The sequence below is a fragment of the Phasianus colchicus genome, unplaced genomic scaffold (genome assembly GCF_987193195.1).
Source record: "Phasianus colchicus unplaced genomic scaffold, bPhaCol1.hap1.1 HAP1_SCAFFOLD_48, whole genome shotgun sequence".
In the NCBI taxonomy this organism is placed as follows: Eukaryota; Metazoa; Chordata; class Aves; order Galliformes; family Phasianidae; genus Phasianus; species Phasianus colchicus.
Window position 1 is genome coordinate 695,277 of NW_028325226.1, and position 14,186 is coordinate 709,462.

Below are 14,186 nucleotides of genomic sequence, written 5' to 3' on the forward strand. Positions count from 1 at the left end.
ACCGCCCTTTCCAATACCCGACGCAGAAACGACGCTTCCGCTCTCCGCGGCGCGTCGCTACGGGTGAGGAGAGCGGCTCGGTACGCCTCACCGCGCCGAGCTCCGTAAGACGCGCGAGGGCAGGCCGGCCGAGGACGGGACCGGCGGCGCCCGGCAGCCCGCGCCGAGCGGCCCGACATCCCGCGGCTCAAAGCGCCGCCGCGCGAAGCGCGAACCGGCCGCTCGGCGCCGCGCATGCGCCGCCCCGCCCCGCGCTGTGACGTCGCGCGTCGCCGCGGTCGGCAGGGAGGGCGTTCCGCCGCGTGCGGCGGGGAGCTCCCTTAGCGGCGCGCGAGCGCCGGCCTTCCGCCGCTCCCTCTCCCTCGCTCCCTCTCCCGGCCATGGCACGGCGCACGAGGCCCGAGGTGGAGCGGTACGTCGCCTCCGTGCAGGCCGCCGCCTCCTCTCCCAGAGCGGTGAGTGCTGCGGCCCGGCCGGCGCCGCCGGCGGCGCTCCCTCGGCCTTCCCCGGGCCGCGGTGGGGGCCGCTCCCCGCCCGCCCCGTCCCTCCGCCCCTCCCGCGGGTGCCGGGCCCGAGGGCGGGCTCCTCCGGCGGGGAGTCGAAGCCGAGGGAGGCTGCCGGCGGGCGGGCGCGGAGTCGCCTCCTCGGAAACGCGGTTCGCCGCAGCTGCGCGCCTCGGAAAGCCGCTGAGCCCTCGGCGGCTTCGGAAGGAGCCCGGCGGCGGGGCGGAGTTCGGCTCCCTCCCGTTCCGTGGGCACGGTCCCCGGGCTTCCGGCCTTCCCTCTCTCGAGGAGCCGGAATAGGGAACGCGTGCCGTTCGGCTTTGGGCTCGTTTGGCCGCTGTGCGGCTGCTGTTGCCGTGGGTGCGACGGCGTTGTGAAACGCCGGCAGGAAGAGAGGGAGAGGCGGGGGGAAATAGCTCTGCTGCCTGCGTTGGTGGCTGGGCAGCCGGGTGATCCCCTGCTCTCTGGAACGACTGGCTGTGGAGCGCGGTCGGTGATGGAAGTAGCTGCTGGTCTTCCTGTTGCGTTGATTTTGGAGAGGAGGGTTGTGCGAGGCTGCCGGCGTTTCTTTTGAAGTTCCTTTCCAGCCCCGTTTACGAGGAGGCGGGGCAGGCGAGAGAGGAAGGTGACAGAAGCATGGACAGGAGGAGCTTGATTTGTGGCATTTGTTTTCTTCTGCAACGTAGATAGGTTGCAAGAGAAACAGCTTGTATGTAGCTGACCCCATTCTCCTCGCTTTAGTCGGAAGTGTGCTTGTGAAAAGTAACAAGTGTGAGGACTTGCTTTGCTACTAACCTCAGTTTCGCTTTGGTAGCCTTTGCCAGTTACTGGGAAGAAATGTTATTTTCTTACTCCTGTGTCTTTCAAAAACAAGGCCCAGAGTACAAGGAGTGAACTGGAGCTGATAACTGTGAAGACACTTTTGGAAGTATTATGCACCCCTGGAAAGAAGGGTCTCCCTACTCAATTACTTCAAAAATACTGTATATTTAAAATGTACCTTTTGGTTTTTTTTCTTCAGAGATCGTTAAAAGGATTCTTTTTTGCTAAGCTGTACTTTGAGATAAAAGAATATGAACTTGCTAAGAGGTAATAAACGTTACGTATGTTGTTCTGTTCTTTAAAGTGTGATGGGAAAGCTAAATGAAGTAGAGTGGAGAAATGAAGACCGTTGTCATGCTGTTTTAAGGTAGCAGCAAATGGGAAATGTGGTGCCATTTAAATCTTCCTAAAACGGCAACTTAAAGCATGGGTAGTTGCATGGTGCTGTAAAAACCCATCCGGTAGAAATGTCTTTTATGCCATCGTGTTTGACCCTACCTGTAGGGAGGTGTGCTGCCTCCCTGGGGCAAGGGTCAGGGACATTGCTAGGAAACTTCCTGGTCTGATTGGCCCTTCTGATTATTACCCGTTATTGATAGTTCAGGCTGGCAGCGATGAAGTCGCTGAGAGAAGCCTGAGGTCTATCAAGGAAGACTTCAGGGGACTGGGGTGGGTAGTTGAAGGAACAGGTGGTTTTTTCTTCCCTACCTTCAGTGGCAGGGAAGGATACCGACAGCATCCAAAAAACCCGCCTCATAAATAAATGGCTAAGAAGTTGGTGCAAGCACAGGAACTTCGGTTTTTTTGACCACGGGGCAATTTACTCTGCGCCTGGCATGATGGCTGCAGATGGAAGTAGCCTGTCTCCAAGGGGTAAGAGGATCCTAGCCCAGGAACTGGCAGGGCTCATTGAAAGGTGTTTAAACTAGGTATGAAGGGGGAAGGGGACAGAATGAGGGCCACTGGGGTTGAGCGGGTAGTTCGTGGCTCAAAACGGAGTTCGATGGGTGAAAAGGGTGGAGTTCAAAGGGATGGAGAGAGGCAGGGGGGTGCTGCTTCCCTAAAGTGTCTATACACTAATGCACGCAGCATGGGAAGTAAACAGGAAGAGTTGGAGATCTGTGTGCGGTCGCAAGGCCATGATCTCATTGCCATCACGGAGATGTGGTGGGACAGCTCGCATGACTGGAATGTTGTCATGGAGGGCTATGTGCTTTTTAGGAAAGATCGGCTGGCGAGGCGGGGGTGGTGGAGTTGCTCTTTATGTGAGAGAGCAGCTAGAATGTATTGAACTCCACCTGGGGGAGGGTGATGTAGCAGTAGAGAGCTTGTGGGTGAGAATCAAGGGGCAGGCTGGTATGGGTGACACCGTTGTGGGTGTGTACTACAGGCCCCCTGATCAGGAGGAGGAGGTTGACGAGGCCTTCCACAAGCAACTGAAAGTAGCGTCGCAATCCCAGGCGCTAGTGCTTATGGGGGACTTCAATTATCCGGATATTTGCTGGAAAAGCAACATGGCCAGGCATGCGCGGTCCAGACGGTTCCTGCAATGTGTCGAAGACAACTTTCTGATGCAGATGGTGGAGGAACCGACGAGGGGAGGGGTGTTACTGGACCTTATTCTCACAAATAAGGACGGGTTTGTTAAGGAAGTAAAAGTTGGGGGTAGCTTGGGTTGTAGTGACCACGAGATGGTGGAGTTCAAGATCTTGAGTGGAAGGAGCAAAGCAAAAAGTAGGATTGCTACCCTGGACTTTAGGAGAGCCAACTTTGATCTCTTCCGGGACCTACTTGGAACTATCCCGTGGGCTAGGGTGTTAGAAGGTAAGGGGGCCTGTGAGAGCTGGTTGGCATTTAAACAGCTCTTCTTCCAAGCCCAGGATCGGTGCGTCCCTGTGAGCAAGAAATCAGGAAAGGGTGGCAGGAGACCTGTGTGGATGAGCAAGGAGCTCATGCGCAAACTCAAAGGGAAAAAGAAGGTCCATGAAATGTGGAAAAAGGGTCTGACCACTCGGGAAGAATATAGAAATGTTGTCAGGGCCTGCAGGGATGCGACGAGGAAGGCTAAAGCCCACCTGGAATTGAATCTAGCAAAGGTGGTAAAGGATAATAAAAAAGGCTTTTTTAAGTATGTTAACAGTAAAAGGAAGTCTAGGGAGAATGTAGGTCCCCTACTAAGTGAGGGGGGTGTTCTGGTAACGGGGGATGCTGAGAAGGCGGAGATACTGAACGCCTTCTTTGCTTCTGTCTTCAGTGAAAAAGCTCCCCCTCGGGAATCCCAGGCCCTGGTGGTTAGTGAGAAGGTCTGGGTAATGGAAGACTTCCCTTTAGTCAGGGAAGAGGCGGTCCGAGAGCGCCTGGGCAACACCAATGTTCATAAATCCATGGGACCCGATGGGGTACATCCACGGGTGCTGAGGGAGCTGGCAGAGGTGATTGCTGAACCACTCTCTGTCATCTTTGAGAGGTCTTGGAGAATGGGGGAGGTGCCTGAAGACTGGAGGATAGCCAATGTCACTCCGGTCTTCAAAAAGGGCAAGAAGGAAGATCCAGGCAATTACAGGCCAGTCAGCCTCACCTCTGTCCCTGGAAAGGTGATGGAACAGATTGTGCTGGATGCCATCTCCAGACAACTGGAAGAAAAGGAGGTTATTAGGAGTAGTCAGCACGGGTTCACCAGGGGGAGGTCGTGCTTGACCAACCTGGTAGCCTTCTATGATGTTGTCTCTGGCTGGGTGGATGGGGGGAGAGCAGTGGATGTAGTCTACCTTGATTTCAGCAAGGCATTTGACACTGTCTCCCACGACATCCTTATAACGAAGCTGAGGAAGTGTGGATAGATGAGTGGACAGTGAGGTGGGTTGAGAACTGGCTGACTGGCAGAGCACAGAGGGTTGTCGTTGGCGGTGCAGAGTCTGGTTGGAGACCTGTAACCAGCGGTGTTCCCCAGGGGTCGGTGCTGGGTCCGGTCCTGTTCAACATCTTCATCAATGACCTTGATGAGGGGGTAGTGGCCACCCTCAGCAAGTTTGCTGATGATACGAAGTTGGGAGGATTGGCTGACATGCCCGAAGGCTGTGCTGCCATTCAGCGAGACCTGGACAGGCTGGAGAGCTGGGCAGTAAGAAACCAGATGAGGTTTAACAAAAGCAAGTGTAGAGTCTTGCACCTAGGGAGGAATAATTGCATGCACCGGTACAGGATGGGGGATGAGCTGCTGGAGAGGAGCTCTGCAGAGAGGGACCTGGGTGTCCTGGTGGACGACAGGTTGGCCATGAGCCAGCAGTGTGCACTTGTGGCCAAAAAGGCCAATGGCATTCTGGGGTGCATTAAAAAGAGCGTGGCCAGCAGGTCGAGGGAGGTGATCCTCCCCCTCTACTCTGCCCTGGTAAGGCCTCATCTGGAGTACTGTGTCCAGTTCTGGGCTCCCCAGTACAAAAAAGACAGGGATCTCTTGGAAAGAGTCCAGCGGAGGGCCACAAAGATGGTGAAGGGCCTGGAGCGTCTCTCCTATGAGGAAAGGCTGAGTGAGCTGGGCCTGTTTAGCCTTGAGAAGAGAAGACTGAGAGGGGACCTGATCCAGGTCTATAAATATCTAAGGTGTGGGGGGCAGAGTGGCGAGGCCAGACTCTTTTCAGCAGTGTGCGGAGACAGGACAAGGGGAAATGGCCAGAAGCTGGAGCATAGGAAGTTCCGCACCAATGTGCGCAAGAACTTCTTTAGGTGAGGTGACGGAGCACTGGAACAGGCTGCCCAGGGAGGTTGTGGAGTCTCCTCCTCTGGAGATATTCAAGACCCGCCTGGACGCCTACCTGTGCGACCTGGTGTAGGGATCCTGCTTTGGCAGGGGGGTTGGACTCGATGATCTCTGGAGGTCCCTTCCAACCCCTATGATTCTGTGATTCTGTGTTACGTTCTTCTTACAGTTCCTGTGAGCTACTGCTTTATTTAATGAAGGCCAGTGCTTGCAGGCAAATATGCAACATCTGTACGTGTAGCAATAATGTTGTGCCTCACTTGAAGATCTAGATCAAGCCCCTTGAACTAAATACAGCTAACTGTCCTGTGTGACAGATTAAAGTCCCACGTTAGCTGCAAGGTGTGGGGGGACTTGTAATACTGAGGAATACTGATCCTTCTGGTTTTTCTTTCTTTCTTTATTTACTCTGTAGATATACATCTATTTATCTCAGTGTCTGAGAGAGAGATCCCAAAGCGCACAGGTTTCTGGGACAGATCTACGAGGCTCAGGATAACACGGAAAAAGCTTTTGGGTGTTACAAGGTAAGCACCTCACTCACCTCCCTGATGTCCTGCTTTATTCCTTTGTAAATGGACTTGATCTTTGTGCTTCCTGCTCTGATAGTCTTCTTCCCGCTGCCCTTTGGACTAAGAATATCTGAGCCCTGTAGAATTCTGCAGTAGGGATTATGGTGACAGCAGTAATCCACCTGCTACTGAAAGACTGGACTGAGAGTGTTTTTCAGTTGCATTGTTTGTTTTCTTGTTAGCGGTGGGCTTTTTGTTTGTTTGTTTCCTCAGAGGTAGAGGGAATGGGGCAAATACAGTTCCGATTAGGTAAGCATATAAATGTGAACTTCACAGTCTGTGTTTCATTATTCGGGCACCGGGGAGGGAGAGGATACACACAAAAGTCTTGTTGCCAGCACAGTGACTGAGTGCCATCAGTCTTTGTGACTTAATTCTGTTTTCCGAAAGCCTCCGTATTAGGTTAGGCTAGAGATACCCCTGGTCTGGCTGTCTGAGTAGAGCAGCAGCGGGTGGTAGAGGAGCTGGTTTTGACATTGTTTCTCTTACGGTGTTCTGAATTCCAGCAGTTGTCTGGGTGTTACAAACCAATGGTGGCCTTCTTGAAAGGGAGGCTTTTCTTAAAGCAGTGAGAAAGTATTTATTGATAGTTCTAATTTGACTTGCTGGGTCTGTTTAATGGGGGACATGTTTGACATGTTTTCTTTCTTGTTCTACGTGGACTGCAAGATCAAGTTACTAGTAACCTTTTTTCTTATGTGTATGCATGGGGAAAACCAGCGTTCTGTGGAGCTGAATCCAATGCAGAAAGATCTTGTACTGAAGATTGCAGAGTTACTATGCAGTAACGACATCGCTGATGGAAGAGCAGAGTACTGGGTTGAGAAAGCTGCCAGGCTCTTCCCTGGGAATCCTGCTACTTACAGATTGAAGGTAAATTCCAGCTTCTGATCTCTGTTCTGTGCCTAGAAGAAACTTTTGTTGTGTCAAGTGATGGGAAAACCATGGTAGTAATATTATCCAAGAGGTCAAGATTAGATAGGTTAAGTATTGTCTCTATTACATGACTACACTGCTTTCTAGTTTTTTTTAATTTGAGTTGAAAACTGTCAAGTGTAGGAGATGCTGTTATTCCCTAATACTGTGTAAATGCTTTCAGTCATACAATCTCACTTTTGTACAGGCGTTAGTTTTCTGGAGCGCAACTGCAATGAAATTGAAGTCTTGAGAGGCTTGTGCTTTGGGATTTTTTGTGTGGTTATGTTATTTTATTTTTTTAGACAAGCTGTTCTGTATTGACGTGTGGCATCTTTGAACCAGGTGGTTTGACAGTCTTAACTTAGCATCTAACTTAGCATCTACAAGATGCAAACTCTAAAGCTTTGGGTTTTTGTTTTTTTTTTTTCCCCTCACTTCTAAAATGTTTGTCAAACTCTCTGTAGCACCTACCAGCTTTCCAGAGCAGTTTGAGTAATGTAGCCTGTAATGGCAATGAGAAAACAGTCAGGTAACGTAGTTGCTGAAGAGGCTCTCGTAGAGAATGAAATTTTAACGTGTTGCCTTCGTATGTGATAGGAGCAGTTACTGGAACGTAAAGGCGAAGATGGCTGGAATCAGCTCTTTGATATGACTCAAACCGAGCTCTATGCGAGACCAGACGATCCCTACCTTAACATCAGACTGGTTGCTCTCTACCGTTCAAATAATAGATTAAGAGATGCTGTGCTTCATTGTCAGGAGGCGGAGAAGAAAATACCTGTAGACTCCAGCTTGGAGTGGTGTTTGTGCGTCGTAAAGACATTTGAGGTATTTAATCATGTTTTGATCCTGTCATAATCTCCCATGTCCTTGAAACCGGTGTTATTCTCTTAGTATCGTTACAATGGCAGCTAATTCTCAAGTGGCTTAACTCCTTTAAATGTAATGTCTGCGGAAACAATGATTTATTTAGGATTTTCTTAAGCCTTAAAGAGTTGTTTAGTTTCTAGCTGAGGTACTAAGTTAGATATAGCAGTTCCATCAGGGAGGGAATTGCTGAGGCAAATAGTTCCTGGAACATTGCTGCTGAAGAATACGTTAACATCTCACCTGGGAAACTGGATTATGTAGCAAGATGTTCTGGAGAAACTCTTGCCTTCATAGAAGGATGGCGGTTCCTCATTCTGTGATGAACTTGATTCTTTAGGAATACCTTCAATCAGTACGGGACTTGGAGGCTGATAAAAATAATTGGAGAGCTGTCAAGAAGGATCATCTGCTGGCCTATTCTAGCTTGGTTAAAATGATGCTTGCTTCTAGAGATGTTTGAGAAAGCAGAGGGGCCCTTGAAAGGTACTCTTTTAACTGTTCTGCTTATTTAAAAAAAGAAAAAAAAAAAGAAAAAAATTGAATATTTTTTCTGGGTCACCGAACTTCTAGCAGGCATCATTTTCAGTGAGTAGCTGCTTTATGGATGGAAGAGGAGTTCCTCTGTACTAACTGCAAAGGGCAAACGTTGCTAGGCTTGATCCGCAAGCTGTGTCTGAGCTAAAGGCCTCAGAGAAGACTCAGTGATAGGGGTCTAGTATAAATCCTGGGAGACCAGGACTTGGTTGAAAATGAATCTTTTCTATGTTCCAGTTTTGATCGTGTGCTTCACTCTGTGAAGCCGTGTGCGAATGGACCTGATGAGCTGTCTCGTACCTTCCTTGAAATGAAAGGACACTTCTACATGCACGCTGGAACTTTCCTGCTGAAAACGGCCCAGAACAACGAGGCACAATGGAGAGATGCATGTGAACTCGCAGCATTGTGTTATCTGAAAAGTTTCCATGTAAGTCACTGTTCAGTTTGTGCCTGTAATTGTTGCAGTTCTTGGATGCTCTCACTGTACGTGCACTGAACGCCTGCATTCCAAAAACTAACTACTGTTTTTGAGGCTGTCTCCTGGCCAAATCTTACCCTTCCATACTTGTTTAAAAGATTTCAAGTAGTGTGAAGAAAATCTCATCTGTTTCACTTGTCAGAAGTAAAGTGACTAAGGGCTAATGAGTGTGTTTCCTATAGGCTATTCCCTTCTCTGTAATGCAGCTAAAATAACTAGTATTAAGGTTAGTAGTATGGGGGGGAGGGGAATGACCTGAGTAGCTCTCATATACTAATTGCATAAGCAGCAGAGCTTGATCAAGCTTAATTCTTTGCTTTATGGAATAAAATCAGCTTTCCCTTTTGCACAAGTGCTTGCGTTCAAAACATCGCTTTCTCTTGTGCGCTCTTACAGCTATTTGCAATTGTTCAGTTACTCACCTTGTGTCCTTTTCAGGAAAGAAACAAGCTTGTTTCCTAACTTTTAAGACTAAATGAGGGTGAGTTGTTTTTTGTTGAGAAGAAGCTGTAGCAATTCTTTTCTTTGCCAGATTCCTAAACCAAAGTCAAAACTAATAAGAGGAGATCATGCTGGGCAAGATGCGCTGGAAATGTTGGCCTGTGACCGAAAAAGCCAGTCTGGTAATAAAAACTAAGAATTATAAATGTTCCATTTTATGAGCAGTTAATGTCAGAGTTAATGGCTTGTTAAAGAGCACACTTGGTGTCTTGGAACATGCTATCAAACGTTCTGTATTTTGGCTACGTATGAAATACAAAAGAGCGGTTTGATCCTGACACGTAACGGGCTTTTTCTTTTTATTTCCAGGACATTAAGATAGAATTTAACTATCAGTGTCTCCGAGTCTGCTGGTTTCTGCCTACTAATATACTATTTGTAAGCATTGCTAGTCCCAAGTATAAAAGAAAATATTGCTCCTTTCCTGTCGCTTTTGTTCCCTTCTTTGTTCCAACAGGTTTGGTGCATTTTTTTTCTTTTGGTGAAGCCGAGGTAGTTGTTTTCAGTCTTCATTATCCTGTGGGCTCTAGGTGAAAACGAAGAAAACACCGGGCATCAGGCTGAATTGTTCCTGAATAGATGAGACTGACAGCTACTTATTTTGAAGACAATTGCAGTGTCATTGTAATAAAAATACACAGTAATTCTGGAGAACTGGATTTGAAAATGCCTTGGGACTGCTGTCAGCCCATATGCTAAAAGGGTGACTTAATTATAGGGAGAGTGTAAGTTAGAAATTTGTAAATATCTTAAGGGGAAGTCTGGATTCCCAGCCTAAAGCAGCAGGAACAACCCACTGCATCAAATATTGTTGTCCTTGTTTAAGTTGAGTGTTCTTATGTGACATTACGTTTTTCTAGGTCATATGTTGCTGAACTTAAGCCACGGCAAGGAAGACTTCTTGAAAGAGATTGTGGAAGCTTGCAAACAGAAGTGGTTTATTTACATTGTTTGAAGGCCTGTTTGGGAGTGGAGCTTCTAAAGAGAGGTCTTTTCTCGGCACAGATGATATGGGAGATGTCAGTCCCCAAGCACCAGAGCAGGGAGAACTGAGTAAATGCGATATTGGTAAGAGATGCTACTTAAACTCAACGTAAGCATGACTCTGTATTAGAGGTTCTTCTACAAGTGCTTCATTTGCCACAAAAGACAAGTGTCTGTAATAGCTGCTCGTGGTTGCCCTACTCAGAGGGTGCTTTGCAAGAAGTTTCACTTTCAGCTGTAGCTGAGGGGCAGTATCATCATGCCAGGTTCTGAAGAATTTCTCACATACTTCTTGCTTCCACACTGTTGTCTTCAAGTCTGTTCTGACTCATTTCCAATTGAAGCTGGAAAGTGCTTGTATGCTGATGAGTGCTGATAGGAAGGCCCACATTATTTATGTGTAATCTATGAACACAGGTGACAGGCATAAAAATGAAATAATTCCAGGATGAATTGTGAACTAATGATATCTTCCCATTTTTTAGGCTTAACTTGATGATGAAGTCTGGCTTTGAATTTGAGTGTAACAGGAATAGAATGATACCTTTCCTAACGAGGACGCAGATCCTAGCTTCTTGCAACCCTTGTTTTTGCATAGGTGCTGTTCGGATGCACAGTGGTAGTCTCCAGCACCTTGCATGGCTTGGCTTGCAGTGGAATTCCATGTCAGTGTTATTCCCACTGCGCAGATCATTACAACAACTTTTCCACTTGCCCCAAGAGACATCGAGACTGGAAACAGATGCTCCTGAGTCCATTTGCCTGTTGGACCTTGAAGTAAGCAAGCTTCCTAAGTTCTTAAATGCATTTAAATGCCTGTTTTTTGCTACCTAATACCTTCTGTTTGTTTGTTTTCACCAAAACAGGTTTTTTTACTCGGGATGGTGTTCACTAGCAACTTAGAACTGCAAGAGAAGTTTAATACTCAGCGTGGCACACATCAACCTCTGTTCTTACCGTTGCTGCTGTGCAAACAGTTCTGTACTGAGAAGCAAAGATCCTGGTGGGATGCTGTTTGTGCTCTTATGCAGAAAAAAACAACGTAAGGCTGCTTCAGTTTGGAAATATTGGAACCAACCTTCTAGATGGCTTCTGAATTGATTCCCATAGGTTGCGTAAAACTAGTTCCTTTTGTTTGACATCCTTTAAATGTTAAATGTTTTTTGCTGTAGGCGTGTGAGATGCTGAAGAACTTTATAAAAATGGGCTTTACATTTCTGACAGTGCATTTGTAAAGAAGAGCTAGCTTAGGACTGAAGCTGCTTGTTATGTTCATCAAACAAATGACGTGTGAACAGATGAAAAAGAGGGAATACTAATTGAGGAATATTTCTTTTGATATTCAGACCAGACTCAGCAACCAAACTGAAGCTTCTTGTACAGCACGGATTAAGTACTGTGCGAGCCCTGGAGAAACACGGCCTTCAGCCTGCCTTAATTATACATTGGGCAAGAAGTCTGCAAAAAACAGTACGTTAAGATTATCTGTAAATAAGTATCATCTGTTTTTCTCTAATTTTGCAAACTTAATAGACTAAATAAAATCAGATGAGAATGTAGTATTGAGAACTGCTGCTACTAATTTTGATGGGATGTCATGCAAGGCAGTTGCTCTAGTCAAATACTCTTACCTCACTACTCTCAACTGCATCAGAGAAGAATAAGTATGAATAACACTCTATTTAAATATTCTGCGATAGTTTGAATTTCTCTTTCTTCAACAGGGCGTTAGCCTTAACTCCCACGACCAGAAAGAATATATTGGAAGAAGCGTCTACTACTGGAAGACAACTTTGCTTAGCTTGAGAACTATCAAAAAGCACAGAAGTATTCCCGAACCTGCGTATCCTCTCTTCAGACATTTCCATAGTGTGGACATCCAGGTACTGATGGATTATTCAAAGATGAGAGTAAGAGGGGTTGTATGTCACAGGCTTACATATGAATTGTTAGCTGGTTGGTTTGTTTTTTGTTTCAGTTGGCTTTGTGTGTTGATGGGTTGTGGTTGGTTTTGTTTTTTTTGTTTTTTTTGTCACTGTACTGCTACTACTGAGATTTGGTAGTATCTTTCTGTTGAACTTCTGAGTTTTAAAACACTCTGATTGGAAGATTCTGAACTGCCTTAGTACCTCCTCCTATTTGACTACTGCATGGGAATTGCTGAGTCAAGGCCTGAACCTCTGATTAATCACCTGAGGTGAGCATTGAGGCAGCCCTGGGAGCATAGGTGAAAGCAATTCACCTGTGCTGCAGGAAGGGGTGGAGCCTGGCTCCACCTCTCCTAGACCCATTTAAGAGCTGACTACCAGTGGGGAAGGATCTCTCTCTCTCTCTTCGGAAGATCCACTCCACTGGAGTTTCCTGAGCGAGCCCACGATATGGGTAAGCATCCTATTTATTCTCTTTGTCTTGCTGTGCCTAACTCTCTTGCTTATTTCATTGTTGTAACATCTTAATATTATTTGATTATATAATATTCCTTTATATAATTTTCATTGATTATACAACTACTTACTAGATGCTTACAGTCACTGACTGTTCCAAGTGTCCACACTGTGTCATGTGTGATATGTCTTTTGCTTTGGTTGTAGGTCTTCCAGGTTGCAGCCTATGAAGAAGAGGCACGTGTAGTTTTTGCAATGCTGGATGCAGCTGAAGGCAAAATTGATGCTTTACTAGCGTTTGAAGCTATTAAGAAAGTGGTTTCGTACTGGAATCTTGCCATTGTAAGTTTGTAAATTGCATTACCTCAGAATGCTTTTCTATTATTTACATTCTGACTGATTATTCCTAATCCATATTCTGTTACTTAGCTTTACCAAAGAAAGGCAGAAGAGGTTGAGAGTGATGATACGTTACCAGAAGAATGCAAAGCCTATCTTGTTAAAAGAAAGCATTACCTGATGAAGATCATTGACGAAAGCTCCTCTGACCCGTCAGTAGCTGACAAAGTAAGTAAAAGAATTAATGCTTGTGTGAGTTGTCGTCTTACGTTAATGTTAACAGATATAGGGCTTTCCTGGGGGAACAAAAACAACAAAAAACACCCAGAATTTCTGTGCAGAAAGCCTTGCAAACTGTTCAGCCGTAGATCAGAGCACAGCTTCTTGCTCTGAGGAAGAATTGCGATCATGACTTGCATTTCAAATACATTTCTAGCTGCCGGTATCTGTTAAAGCTGTAACGGAAATGCTGAATGCAGTGATCCAGGAGCTTGGAGAGAATGGTGAAGAGGGAAGTCTTGCCTCCGGAAATATCTCACCAGCTGCACACGTGGAAGTAAAATATTCAGTTCCATCACCTAAGAAGTTCTCTTTCTCGCCAACAAATACCTACCAGGTACATTAGCCGGTTACTCTTCTAGGGAAGTGTTACGTTTGTATAAAAAAATCCAAGTTCAATTAGTTTTTTTCTTTTCTTTCCAGTTTTCTCCTAAGACTCTCTCTCAGTGGGCAGAAGATCACAAGTCCGTACTTCAAAATCTGTGTCAGCACGTGCAAGCTTTAACGGTAAGCAACTTTAGTCACTATATTCGATGCAGAACAGTTGATCTTTTTGTTCTGGTAAGTACTTTGTGACCCAAGCATTGAACTTCCCTTACCAGGCTACCTCTTAACTCAGTGAAGATAACTGCTATAAACATCTGCTTAAAGTGAGTTCAAGAGTAAAACTTTGTTGCCTACAAACTCTGATTTGGTACTCAGATATGGGAAGTAATCCTGAGGATTGTGCGTGCAGAAAGTTGTGCTTTATTCAGCTTAGCTACTGTCATCTTTGTCAAAGAGGAGGAATGATTACCTCGCATGTGTAAAAGAACTGAGACCTGAGGCTAGAAAAAATGTCAATCCTACTGGGGACTCGCTGTAATAACCCAGCCTTTTCTTGGACTTCCCCCAGACGGCGAGCTCGGGCTTTACAGGCTAGAGGTGGAGCTAACACAGAGACCTCTGGATTTTCAAAAAGGAACAAGAAGGCTGAGAATCGGGTGCTTTGTTTGACGTTTTTACTGGCTGTCCTACTTAAGGATTCTGCCTGTCCATAGGCACGTTTGGTTGGTTTGGCTGGAACTTAGGAGCCTGGTGCTTATGCCTTCGGTTCTTTGTGATACAGAGCTGCGCCCTTTGCTGCCCAGACCAAATGCACGTGTTGTTGGAAGAGATTACTCTATGCATTTTACTTTTTTTTCTTTAATGCTTTTAAAGAGTGAGAGTGGTATACGCCTTCAAGCAGGTAACATATGAAAC

At 46.4% G+C, this 14,186-nt stretch overlaps 1 pseudogene across 1 annotated transcript; it reads left to right on the forward strand.

Annotated features, from left to right (window-relative positions):
• Positions 1-269: 269 nt before the first annotated feature.
• On the forward strand, positions 270-13,943 carry LOC149911979 (ranBP2-like and GRIP domain-containing protein 3; annotated as a pseudogene). The gene is made up of 18 exons (XR_016462532.1): positions 270-455; positions 1,525-1,592; positions 5,498-5,609; positions 6,375-6,527; positions 7,170-7,400; positions 7,780-7,925; positions 8,214-8,406; positions 8,990-9,080; positions 9,819-10,026; positions 10,541-10,719; positions 10,809-10,984; positions 11,289-11,412; positions 11,667-11,825; positions 12,534-12,668; positions 12,756-12,893; positions 13,102-13,281; positions 13,368-13,451; positions 13,840-13,943. The product of XR_016462532.1 is annotated as a ranBP2-like and GRIP domain-containing protein 3 (transcript).
• Positions 13,944-14,186: the final 243 nt, after the last annotated feature.